Consider the following 14,728-nt stretch of genomic DNA (forward strand, 5'->3'; position numbering starts at 1 on the left):
AATGCATTTTACCTTAATACACACATCTGTAACAGTATCCGAAATCGGAAGTCATCAGTTGCAAGTTTGTTGATAATAGAAATTAAAAATTATTGAGGAATTTTTCTTCAAATGTTTGGCGTGTTCTGTTCCTGAAAGATTTACTAATATTCTGGAGATTTTTTTCAAGTTCTTCGGCCTTTTCCTTAGGGAAATTTTGTTTCTTATTTGCTGCTAAAAAATGGCGTCTGATTCAGTCAATGACTTTGATGGAACTAAATGAAAACGTGATAAATTAATGTCTGATATTTACAGTCTCCCGCTAGACGGCGTACTCGAGCGTTGCGATCGCGAATAGTCTTTAGAAAGGAATAATATTATTATGTAATATGTATTATAAATATAATGCATAGAATAATATATTATATTATATATAATATTATTAATATATAATATAATATTATTAGTATATATAATAATCTTACTAAATAAATATTACGGGTAAATGCTGTTAAATAAGCCATAAACAAATAATTTTCTGGTTATTACCGCTATAACTTTTATTAATTTTATGATGACAGCCAAAGACAATCAGATCTCCTTCATACATTAAAAAACATGCCATGTGATTTTTCTGTCCAATGAAAATGCACGAAATGGTAAGATGAGAATTACCTTCTTATGGAGATTTGGAGAATGTATGGAGATTTTAAAACAAGTAAATAGATAAAATAATACTAGCTATTTTTTTCTTCTTTTTTTTGAAAAAAATTAAAAATTGCAAAAATTTTAAAATTCAATGACTTATTCATGCTATCCCTTCTTATTGCCTGCACATTTCCTCGTTTATTAACAGTCTGTTCATAAAGTTTTTGCATTACTTTTATATGTTACTTCGTTTTGATAATAACAGTCACTATTTTCTCCTTTCAGGTAAGCGCGGAGGGATATTTCAGTTGAATTGACGTAATTGGTAAATGTGGTGTGAAGTGCATTTGTTGTTGCATAAAGTTTGTGGTCAATCAATTACTGAATCATAAAGTTGTGCCTTGGTGAAAACTAAGAAAAAAGTACACTAACTTCAAAGAGATTACAAAAACAACAAAAAGTGTGACCAACAATTGGAACGTACACACTACTAAAGGATTAACAAAAACAAGCAGGTAAGATCTTAATACTGCATTCTTCAGAAATATGATGCAAGTTATTAAGCTGCGCATTAAGTTTAATTCCAGGGTAACCAATCTGTCAAGAGTTCTTAGAAAATCAACAGTATCTAATCAATAATTTTGTTATTTTGACTCACTGTGAAGCAAGCACTTTCTTTGAAACAATTTATTAAAATATTAGAATAATAAACATTTTCGAAAATCGATTTAAATCTGTAAGGATATTAATAGTTTATTCATTAAATTAAAATTATCAAAATGCTTTTTTATTATGTTTAAAGCCCGAAAACTTTATAAATAATGAACAATCTTAGTTTCAAAAAAAAAAAAATTAGCAGAAGTTCTTAATGTATGTGTTTTTGAATTAAAAAAGAACTTCATTAATAATGAAAACTGATTAAATTTTTCAGAATTTTGTCTGGAAATTTTAGAGAATTAACTTGGTTTTGTCGGAATGTTAGCCATCTTGAATTTATTGAAAGAATTGCAATCTAGTTAGTTTTTATTAAACCGAACATTTTGCTTCTACTAGTAGTTAGTTTCCTTTTCTACAAAGCTTTGATTTTTTTTTTTCCTGTATTACTGCTATCAAACCTTATTTTTATACTTCGTTCGATTAATTAGATATGATAGATAAATCATAGAATAGGCTAAAATATTATGCTATTAAGAATCATGTTTGATTTAATAGAACTGGCGAACAATTTTACCTACAACTCGCAGACGATCGCCATTAAACTTTCATGAGTACCTTATCCGATCACAAGTCAAACTTACTGATATCGTTTGCTGCTCTCTAAATTACATTTTGGTAATTGTTTTCCCGTGTATCAGGAATGTCCTGTTATAGATTTTATCTGCACGAGCCTGTCACCTGAACGAATAGGATGTTTGATGCTAATTTACATTTTACCACAACGAGATTGTAATTCATCCTTCCATCTATCTATTCCCTGTGATATTCCAGATTCCATGCGTACTAGACACTTCTACTCGAATTTAATCTGGATATAAAATTGCTTAATCAAAACGATTATATTTTACAGCAATGTTTGATGTGCATAGCATTTTCACAATGAAAAAAAATAATTTTGTTGAGTATTTCATAAAATATGCATTATGTCATAAAACTTAGAAAATTTTTGGAATTGTTAGGAATAATGTAATGCATAAGAACACAAAATAGTTCATTTATGTAGGCTTCTAAACATAGTACTATATCCAAAAAATGACTAGCATGTCTTTCGTGATTTACATACCATTTATACCCGTTTTGTTTATTTATTTATTTATTTATTTTTTTCGTTTTGCTTTTTAAAAATATTAGTTTGCTTTCTATTTTACAACAATTCAATAATTTTACTTTGCACCGCCTAAAACGTTTCCGAGACGTTTAATAAACGTAAATGAGAGGTTCTAGTATTGGTTCGCTTGTTATATGAACCTATTTATATAAATGACCAATGAAAAAAAGCAGCCAAGTATTTTTATAACAATATATTGAATAAATTATGAAAAGAATGTGCATTTATAAAAAAATTCAAAAATGAGGAATTACGTTTCGTTATTGACTGTTCAACGTTTAGGACATTTCTTTTCTGAAAACAATAATTCAGCTTAGTTTGTTCATTTTCAGCATACAGCGAGAACTAATTTATTAAAATAATCCTTTCATTCTTCATTTTAAATACTTTAAAATAATTTAGTTTTTTTTTTTTAACCCATTGGCAAAATGTGTCTTGGTTTGGATTTGGTGACGTCAACACACTTTTCAACTGTGTTCAATAGAGCCCCTCGTGTTCAAGAGTAAACTGTGCGCACGTGTCGTCATTGCATGCTGTTATGACTCGAGAATCTTTTGCTTCTAATTACTTTATTTTACAATACAACACACGGAATAATAGGTTTAATTACATAATATATTATTTACAAGTTTGTTGGATGCATAATTGTACATCATAAAGATGAAAATCGTATAAAATTCCTTTAAACGTAACCTATCATAGGTTCTCTTACTTAATATTATAAGCATAAAAAAGAACCTAAAATATAATTGGGTATAATATGAAAAAAACACAACTACTTCGATTTAGTAGGAACAACATATGACGCAATGCTAAACGAATGGAATTTAGTTGTTGTTTATTCAGCTATTGTTATTAGTAGTTGTTATTTGTTTTATTTGTTGTTGTTTATTTAGTTGCATTTAGTTTCAATAACTTTTCTTTATAATACAATAAAATCTGGCGAGCAGCTATTTAAACGATCGAACACTTCGTTTGTTTATTTGTGGCTCTAAGTTAGGCTCGCAGAAAATGCCGTTCATGGGTTAAATTTAGTAGGAACAACACAACCTGTGACGTAGGCTATATTATACCCAATTGCCAAATTCACAAACTCAAAAGATAATGTAATACAAAATTAACTAAAAGAAAACATGACGGAAATGATAAACTTAATGTGAGTGGCAACACATGCGTTGCTATGGCAACCACTGCTCTTTTTATTTTCACTAGCAGGCATTTTTAATGTATTTACATAATAATAATTTAAAGAATTTCTATATTCTTTTTATTATTAATGTATAATTACTGGCTTGACTGTGATTTTAATATGAATATGAATGCTGAAGAAGAAAAAGTATTTTGCGACGTCTTGAAACACGTACATAGGCAGGATTCGAAAACCAATCCGACGACAAGCATCAATTGAGACAGTTTTTGCAACCCATGATATGAAATGTTGTGGCGTTCAACGGAGTCAATCCAGAGAGGAAAAAGCATTTGACCAATGGGTGACCAGTGATAGTAATAAGGCCATCACAACTTTTATTTAATATTTAAAAATAATGCAGTCAAAAACATGCAGGTCCACATATGTGGTACGCATAGCGAAATTTATGACAACGTTTAGTAATCAAGTGAAATCTCATAGCATTATGAGCAATTAAATTTTTTTATTTTTTATATCTGAATCGTTAATTTAAAAATTTTATATTAATAGTTGGTATATTTAGACTTTTTTTTATTGATATATTCACAACTGCTAATGAATTTTTTTCATACATAATACTAAAGTTCCGCCAGAAAAAGCTCGTTCATTTAGGGTTCCAAAACCGGAAAAAAATGGTAACCGATGCCTTAGTGCAGTGTTTCCCAAAGTGTGGTACGCGTACCCCCAGGGGTACGGGAACAGTTTAGCGGGGCTACACGTTCTTATTCGAAATATCTTGCAACTAACGAAAATTTCGAAAATTTTTGTTTAAGAACAAAGCTAGCCATGAAAATTTACGATTACGTATTTTTCTATTGGCTATATTTTGCAGAGTTAACAGTTAATAATTAGTGGTGTCAACAGCAAGTTATGATTTTTAACTTTAGTTCAATTCTTTTTATAGTTAAAAATACATAAATTTTTTTATTAGTGGTGCACAGCGTTATGATAAATTTGGAAAGGGTACACAAAAGTCATAAGTTTGGGAAACACTGCCTTAGTGGATTATTTTAGTGTTCCGCTATTGTAGTTTTTATTACGTTTTAATATAAACATGCATTTTTTTATTATTATTCTTCACGCATGTATTAAGCTGGTTAAGTATAAAGGATCTTGTTATTAAAAAAAAAGTATGTTACAAATATTACTTCCCAGTTCTTTTTAGGGAAAGGAAAAACCCTACGTCATAATAAGCGAAAAATGCCGGGTACGAATTGAGATATAAAATGTAATAATAAATAAATTGTTCAGACAGAAACAGAATTTCGTTTTTCTTTATTTCAGCAAAAAAAAAATTATTTCTCGTGTCCAAAATTATAGTTATCGAATCGTCTAAAATCCAATAATTTCGAACAACTGCCGAGGAACACTCAAGAACAAATAACATTGGAAGAAAAGTTCTAATATTCTCACATTCCCGAGCCGTGATGTTCTATTCTTCCCTTTCTTGTCACCGATTTCGTCATTGTAACGAAAACGAGTCGGATATTCTATCTTCCTTCAGACTTGTTCGAAAAAGAAGTAGGATGGAGTATTTATATCTTTGATCGGGGCAGATATTGATTACACTTTTCGGTAGGGGAACAAAGGAAACAGGAGGTAGTGAAAGTCAAGCAGATGTAACTGGTATATCTAACAGCATGATTTAGTGTTTAAAAAGGATGCATAAAAGGACATTATTGAAAGTAGGTAAAACAAATAAGCTTCTTTTTCCTCCATTATTATTTAGTTTATTGACCTTTACTCATTGTCGCCAATTGCTTCGTTTTTGTCGCCAAATTTCCACATGCCGCCCTCCGCTTGCTAAGGCCTCATTATGTGAGCCAATTAAATATTTCAAATAGGACTAAGTACTGCTATAGATTGAACAAAAATGTCGCCAATTTGGAGTTAGGGTCGCAATATTTGACAAGAATATTATATTTTGAAGTGAATGAACTTCAAATTATCATTTTAGATCTGATAAAAACTGCTTATGTTGCTTCTTTTTTTTTTAATTTGACGAGCGTTCTTCGCCAAAGAGCCTTAAACTGGAAACAAAACTTATTTTAAATTGAATTTATTATCAGGCTGAAAAAATGTTACTTTAAACTTGCTACTTTACTATTAATTTGCTAGTTACTACTTAACAACAAACTAACAGTTTAATATGAGCTAATAATCATTTTTTTTTTTTCATAATTACATCTTCGAAAAACACTGGAATTTTCTAAAAATTAAATGTCATTTCAGTTCAAAGAAAGTCTTGAGGAAATTTATTTTAAGTGATTTTGTTACTGTAGCGTTTGCAGTGTGTGTTTTCATGAAGAAAAAAATATTTTTTGATTTCAATTTTTCGTTTTCTTATGCGTATTTTATATTATTTTCTTCAGTACTGAAGTATAAAGGAAAAAAATATTTCGCAGTTCCGAATTTTTATTTCACTGCCATAAGTTATAATAAGATAAACAAAATATAAATTATACTGCTAGCATGAGCTAATAATTTTAGGTTCACAAACGTGGACCTCGTGTTTTAACTAATTAAAAGAATATAAATATTTCAAATGTTAAATTGCACCTAAAGTTAGAACAAACATGTATGTTGTTATACCATGATCTAATTAAATACAATTATGAATAGATTTAATAATTATTAAAAAAAATATTAAAAATAACTTAAAACTTTAAAAATTAAATTAATACATATAAATTTTATCTAAGTATAATGTTATACTGCATGAAGTATCAGTTTCAAAACTATATTTAATTATACAAATCAAGCAAAAAAAATAATTATTGAAAATAATCTCAGCATTAATTATAAATAAATATTTAATTTTTGGGGGTAAAATTTTAAAACTAAAGAAAAAAAAAGTTAAAAGTTATTAAATGTATGTATGTACTTTAATATTAAAAACAATTAATTAAAATGCTCATAAAAATATTCCTAAATAGTTGTAAAATATAATACTATGCGACTTCACTGGACATAAATTTCGCAATACAATCCCAAGGTACGTGGTCCTTGGGATTGTATTGTGAATATATTAAAAAATATATTCGCAAATAATATTGCGAATATATTTTTTAACATATTGGGATTCTATTGCGAACATATTAAAAAATTTAATCGCAATGAAAAATATTGTCCTATGTATTAAAAAGTGAATCTAAATTTAAAAGCTTCATGCTGATCACAGAACTACTAAGTAAAATAAATAACGTTATTTTCTGAATATAATATATGTAATATTTAAAATTACTTTCATTTTCGAGCACGAATAGTCATTTTTCGAAAATCAATGCTGTTTATATAGAATTTTATTTCAATATCTTGCGTATTCTGCTTCGATTGAAAACCCCAAAAAATTTTAACGTCCACAAATGTTTCAGTGAAGGTAAAGCTGTAAATATTCTTATCGCTTGTTTACTAGAAGCTAAGAAGCGAAGGTCCATATGTGTGAATCGAGGTAATGAAGAGGCGTGGTCTTTCAAACAAGTTTAATTTAAATTATAAATTAATCAGAGTTCTCTGACTTTGATTGTTTTGATAATCAGTTGCTCGACTGAGATGCGTAAACTTCCTTACAATTAAAACTGTGAACACGATACCCGAGAATCTCTACGCCGCTATAGGATACCTGCAAGTGACGTAGGGTGGGTATATCGATTCTGATTGGTTGTTGAAACGTGGCATTTGTTTCCGTTTAGTGCTGATCACACTAGGCAACCAAGTGGAGACAACTAAGTTAAGAAACCGGTTTTTGGTTTCTCGTTTGTGATCACACGTTACAACCTTCGCTTGTTCCACCAACTCTGAATAGTCCAATACCAGAACGGCACTGGTATTGGACTATTATAGTATTTCAATAAAGTTTATTGCTAAAAGCTCTTTTAATTATCATGGAAGATGTACTTGAAGTAGGTGTACTTGATTGACGATGTACTTGAAGTAAACGTTGAGCTGATAGCTGAAAGAAGAACTAGAACAGAAAAAAAGTGATTTAAAAGCAAAATATTTCTTTCGTTTGCTTTCAAAATTGACACGTTTCAACTAATCTGGTTGCTCCACTAAAGTTGAAAGGTTTTAACTTCAGTTGCTAGTTGAAAGCAACCGGGCAACCATCATATGACACGTTTCAACTTCACCGAAACCGCTAGTTGCTTTCAACTAGGTTGCCTCGTGTCATATAGCTATTTGCTACTGTTCTTTCCATTCTATTTCGAGTAAACCCGTTGGCTATCGATTCTCTTAAGTGAGGCGTTCTATATTCTTACACAAAGATTTCGATTCATTCATCAAATATTTTTCGCAAAAACAGGCATGAGGCTATGTAGAACATAAACAAACTAATTATGCACCCGAGTTGCCAGGTACACAAAGCAAAAATGTATCACGGTTACAATAATATATATAGTTAACTGAAAGAGGTAGAAGAGAAATAATTATATTTCAGCAAATTCGATGTGCGATACGGAGGTGTATTTAATTAGCATTCTAATTTATTTGGCGAAGCTTAGCTCAACTTTAAAAGCGCAATTTTGGTTATAAGCTATCAGCTGGAGCTGATGTCATAGGTCACATGTGTGGATATCCGTTATCTTCTTCTTGAAAAGCAAGTACCCAATTTTCAAATGGGCTAATACCCCATATCTAACGAATCGATAAAGCCCATGCTGTCTCCTAAATTGTTATCATAGTCCATAGATTGTTATCGTATGTCTTTAATAAAACATTTTTTAAGCGAAAAATCTTACCATTTTTAAAAACTATCTAGTTGGACAGTTTCTAACGTGTTTGTTAGTTAGTTTTAAATTTTTCTATTTCTCACTGTATTATAATTTTTCTATTTGGATAGAGAAATTTTACATTTCGCTTGAAACTTTCAGTGAGTTAGTCATGTTTTTCAGAAAACGTAGCTGCGCTTCATGAAATCTATCTAAACCATTTTCATTGTTTAACATGGTTTTTCAAAGCCGTGTCGCCCAGGAAAATTAAAAGAAAGAAAAAGCCACAGTTTAAGTGCCCTACATTTGAAGCAAAACGATGATTTAAAACTATATATTATCATATTTTTGTTAAGAATATTCTGGGTTTTAGAACGGACAAATAGTTGAAATATTTTAAAAGTTAAACTGTTATTAAAGTCCAGTATGCATAAAAAATCCAGAATTTGATGACATTTTTTTCCATATAGAAGAAAATTATCAAAATCACTGCCTTATTCTCAGTTTTTGCAAATTTTTATGAGCTCTGATAATTCAGCATTGGAATAAGTTTTTAAATATTAAAAAATTAGACCATAAACGATTTTCATTTCCACCAAACTCTGGCTTTTCTCCATATTGGCGTTTTGCCTCAGAAACTCAGATAAAACTCAGAATAAGCCTATATAGCGCTAGCCTTAGATAGGCTGAACTTGTCTTAACAGTCGAGTAACAGTTGCTAACTCACAGGAATTATGAAAATAGTATATTATTCGCGGAAAAAATTATGCGGCTAAGCCTTGGAAAAACAATTTTAACAAATAAGTTTCACTCTCTTGATTTATCTTGTTTCACATCCGTAGTTCATCTTGTGAAAAAAAAATTCCAGTTTTATTTATATATAAAATATTTATTTCTATGAATAGAAACACGATTGTGATGATCTAAAAAAAAGGCATGCTTTGTAAACAAAATATACATATTTAATTTTGACATTATTCTGCATGTTTTGAGCATTATTCTGCATGTTTGATAAATAAATAACGCTGCTTTAGCAAGACTTTTATTCATTGGATAAACATGTGACAAAAGCCTAAAAATAAAATTAAATTGAAGTATTGATGAAAATATTATTATTATTGTAAATAAGAAATTGCAGGTGGCGTTTAAAATCAAATATTAAATAAAATATGCATGTTGATTTTGACTTAATTCTGAATATTTATTTGAACTATTTTTGATTTTATAGTTCAAAAAAGTATTCAGAATAGTTATTTAAATAAATAACTATATTTGGTTCTGAATTTTAATTTGATATTTGAGCTATATTTGAAATTTAGTAAAAGTAATTAAAACTTAAATCATAATAAATAAATCGGATTTGGCAAGTTTTTTTTTTTCGATTTCTTCCGCGAATAAACCTAGTTTTCTTAAGACTCCATTTTTTATTCTGCTAAAATAAATATTCGTTAACTATACAACACTGAATGTTAGTAAAGGATTCGCTGGAAACTACCTTTGTAAAGTTGCTTTAAAGAAGACATTCTAATATTAGAAAAAGAACTTTAGAGATTCTAATAATTAATTACGCCCTCATTCTTTTATGTAAAAGACAATATTTTTTTTAGCTTTTTAAGTTTATAACTTACATTACTAGAAATCCTGATTCCTCTGAACACTTAAATTATTCTTTAGACAATTCTAATTGCAGTTATAAGGACTTCAAAATAAACAAAAAGTACTTACAAACTATTACAACAAAACAAAATAATTAAATTTAAGAAGTATGAAAATTAAAATAATAATTACTTTTCGATTTAATTCAGTCTACTATTTAAAATTTCTTGAAGATGAGAGCTCTCAAATAAAACTATACAATAGAAGAAAATATGAATGTGAAGAGATAATTTTTTTCGTTTTGCTCTAAACTGAAATTTCTATTTAAATATAATTATTGTTATTCTAAACATTTGTAATTATTTTAACGTTGGTTCTTTCTTTATTTATCTGTGAAATAGTAACAAAAACAATTTTTCAATTCTGAAATTAAATGCGTGCAAAGTAAATATTGAGACTGTTGCTAATAATATTAAGTTTAGGTAATTGAATTTTTTAAATTCTAAAAGAGTCTGCTTGCTCTGCTCACCAACTCCTGTAATGACTTCATCGTTGCTTTTTTTTTTCTTCTTAAAAGTCAATTTTTTCCACAAAAGCACACAGCCTTATATAAAAGAAATATACAATTATTGCGGCTAACGTTTCGTTAATATGCTAATCGTGACGATTGCATTGATTTGAAAAATAATCATCCGTACTTGAAAAAAATATTAACTTAAGGAATACTCAATTAGAAGGAATGAATGAGAAGTTATTTTACTCGCTGACGAGACTTATAACAATTCAAATATGGAACGATTTTTTCGCTCTCTTATGAGTTTTCTTTTAAATATTTCACTTTAAATGTTAAGATTTATATATAGGAACATCTAATCAATATCTCTCTCCCATTTTTTCTTTCTTTTTTTTGTTACTTTTGATTGACATCTAAAGACTTGATCTTTTGATTTTTTATGTTTTATCTTTTGATTCTTTATTTTTTAAAGCAAGAGTCTAAAAAATAAAAAAGTATAGATCGAGTGGGGAGGGAATAAATTTTCGACAGCAATGGATAAAAACAAAATCGATTTTAAAAGCAAAAGAGGGGCGGGGAAATCAAGATAAAGCACTTTAAATTTGAGTAGTTTACAATTAAAAATGGCTCTTTCAGCACTTCAAATTTCAACTCCGTAGTTGCATTTCAGTAGGCTACAAATCGAGGAAACACTTAATACTCGAATCCTAAAATTATTATTGTTTTGTACTTTCTGTACTTTTTTCTATTCATCTTCGTAATGTCGAGTCTCTTGTTATTATAGATTTTGTGCAACAAAACAAAATATAATGTCGAGAAAAAAATTCTCAAAAAAGCACTTAAAAATCTCTATAACTTTTAAACAAATTAGAATTTTAAACAAATAAAAAAAATAACTCTTCATAAATAAACATAGCCTATTTTGAGTTCATAAATAAATATGGCCTTTTCAGCATACCAATTTTCAACTCTGTAGTTATATTCCTGCGAACTGTAGAGCGATCCGTATAGTATTTTTTTTTCTGCAGTTAATAATTCTTGAATTAATTATCGAAAGTTAATTTTTCTTATTTCACTGTACTCCCTGTATATAAAACCTTCGCAATTTCAAATTTCTTTTTTGCGCAGTAAAACAAATGATTCAGTTGAACACCTCACCCAAAGCATCGCCGTCGGCGGGCCTTATAATTTTAAAAAAAAAATCATTTTCAACTAAATGGTTGGCACATATTAGATGAAAAATGTTTAAGAGTCTAAATTTACTTCATCATTTAGTTATACGAAAACTTTAAATTTTATCTACAAATCTTTCTTTACTTCTTTGATTATTGAAAGTACCTTCGATGGACTATATACTTTTACTAGTATATACTGTATGCTTTTTTTAAGTTTTACGTGGGTAAAATAAATTTATTTGTATTGGTAAATTGTATAATTTAATAAGACTCATAATAACATAATGATTACACTAAATAATATAATAGAACTTGAACTCATTGAAGTACACTACAAATTTGAAGTATGTGGATAGAAAAATTTATTTATTAATTTATTTAATTTAATTTTTACTACAATTAAGGCCCCGTTTTTGTAGAATACCGCACAGCGCAAGGAAGTTCGAAAAACTGTTGCTATGTAAGAGATTGTATTTAACTGTTTTATTTATTTTACATTATTCTTAGTACTACTAGTACTATTCATACTAGTCTACAAGAAATTTAAAATTCATATTAAAAAAAATTTTTAAGGTATATTTAGAAATAAAAATAAATATGTATGAATTATGCATCAAACTATTTCTATTTTTAATACTTCCAACTTAAATTTTTTAAATATTTTTTTTTTTTTTAAAAAAGTCTAGTAAATCGACTAACTTCTACTTTGAGTATAAAAATAAATAAAAAAATTTAATAAGATAAAATTATTGAAAATTGTATGAAAATGAATAGATTAATTAGCCTTTTTGTAAAAAATTCCTCCGTTTAACCTCTTAATGTGCACCAATTTCACAATGAAACTACTTATTTTGTTTTTACTACTTGAACTGCACAGTTTTTCATCAACCATTTTGACTTTTTGAAAAATATAGTGCAGTACGGAGGTCAGTTAAATTAAGTCCTCATATTCTGACTTCCTGATCTACATTTAAAAAAATTTACTTATTAATCTATCACATTTTTCTCTTAAATATGACTGAAAAATTTTATTAATTCAGCTATGAAATAATAAAATTACTCTTGGTGGCCATGGTTTAAAGCAGCGGTTCTCAAATGGCGTTCCGCGGAAAGCGGGGAAGTTCCTCTTAAGTCAAATTAAATGACTGCTCACACATTCGCAAAATATTTCTATTTGGTATTTCCTGCGAACAGATTCGAAATCATAAGAGACACTTTTTAAAAGCATTTTTATACAGCTGAAATTAATCGTTATATAGATAATCATTATATAGATGAAATAATGTAATATATTTAATTAATATATCATCATTATATAAATAAAATAATGTAATATATTAAAAATATTCCAAACTATTGAATATTCCAAGTATTTGGCATAGATTGATTTATTGGATTTTAAAAATCTTTGTGATGCATTAATAGGGATCATTTTAGGAGATATTTGGGACCCTTTATAAAACCTTCTCAAAATTTTTTTCGTTAAAGTGAACCCTTCAATGTATTTTTACTTGAATTTTAAATACAAAATAGATGTCATTTTTAAACCATAATTTTAAAATCGAGGAAAGCGTGGCTTTTTTCCCCCCTCAAAAACAAAATCTTGACAGAAAGAACCCGACTCGACCGATTCGGTGGTAATTTTAGATTCAGAAAATTGTCATTAGATTTTTTACTAATGCACAAAGGAGATCTTTCTTAAAAAGCTTAGAATAATCGGGCCAAGCATTCAAATAATGGACCGTGTGAAAAGCATTTTAAGAAACATATTAATTTCAAACAAAGAAAATGATCATTGAATTCCTCCTCTTTATTACTCAATTTTATTATCGTCTTTGAACAGCTGTCGCTTATCCTTGTAAGATAAGAGTTCAGGAACGGTGTAAATTTGTCTATCTTTTTTTCAGGCTCCTCTTTTCTGCCCTCTTGTAAATGGGGTATAAGAAAGAGCCGATTTAACAGGATATATCGTATTTTCACCTTATTGTAAATTATCCTGTACATATTTATTTTTCAATTCATTGTTTCTTTAACATGCCAATGACTATAGGGACTTTCCCGGTAATTAACCCATAGACAGCTAACCAATGTTAGTAAACTTCATTCTCTTTTCTCTGAAAGCCACTAGTCTCAGTTGCCCTAGGGCCAGCAATTAGATGAAGAAGTAAGGTGCCCGCATTCGCGGGCAGGTACTTCGACAAACTACATGTCCAAGTCCAAAGGATATATCGTGGTGTTTCGAGTTCTGGAATGACGCTTTTTTTTCTTCGAATAATATGCTATTTTCATAACAGTTGTAAGTTTGCTATTGTTACTCATGACTGTTAAGACTAGTTTAGCCTATCTTAAGTCAATGCTGTCTATGCCTGTTCTGAAAATGGCGCAAAATGTCATTATGGAAAAAAGCCACAGTCTTCCTTAGCGTTAGTGGTCTAGTTGTTTAATATTTAAAAACTTGAGCCGTTTTGGCTCAGGGGATAAAGCGTTCGCCTTCCAATGAGGTGAACTGGGTTCGAATCTCAGTGATGGCTTGTCGATACAAATTCCTCACCGGGCTCCCACTGACCACAGTGCTGACGATAAATATCTTCAGTGGTAGATGAATGATGGGTTAGAGTCTCCTTGCCTTTGGACTTACCATGAAAGATTTTCCGAAGTGTTGGTGATTTTCCTGTTCATCAAAAAAATCCTCCACGAAGACAAATGTCTCCCAATACTTGATCCAGAAGTTCCGTTTTCTTTTGGATCGAGTTCAAACTCATAAGGCTACGGAGTTGAACATAAGTAGTCGTAAACCCAAAATTGGGTCGACTGTTCAACGACGGTTATAAAATATTTAAAAACTTAATCTTTTGCTGCATTATCTGGGCTCAGAAAATTGCCAAAATAGGAGAATAAGGTAGTGATTTCGATAACTTTTATCGAAAATATAATTTTTATCGAATAGAACAGTGATTCTCAGCCACTGTGCCGCGGCACTTCTGTGTGCCGCCAAATATTTGAAATGATACAATAAAAATTATAATGCTTTTTTTTTTATTCCGAGTAAAGTTTAAATATAAGAAAAGTGTATATCTATCTATATATATATAT

The 14,728-nt window shown here is 29.2% G+C and overlaps 1 protein-coding gene across 1 annotated transcript in view; it reads left to right on the top strand.

Moving 5' to 3' along the window:
* The window catches only part of LOC107456354 (uncharacterized), a gene marked incomplete in the record, with an annotated part of 165,582 nt that overhangs the window by 90,607 nt on the left and 60,247 nt on the right, over window positions 1–14,728 (top strand). The window contains 1 exon segment of the mRNA XM_071182299.1: window positions 913–1,142.

This window comes from Parasteatoda tepidariorum, chromosome 1 (assembly GCF_043381705.1).
Source record: "Parasteatoda tepidariorum isolate YZ-2023 chromosome 1, CAS_Ptep_4.0, whole genome shotgun sequence".
Lineage (NCBI taxonomy): Eukaryota > Metazoa > Arthropoda > Arachnida > Araneae > Theridiidae > Parasteatoda > Parasteatoda tepidariorum.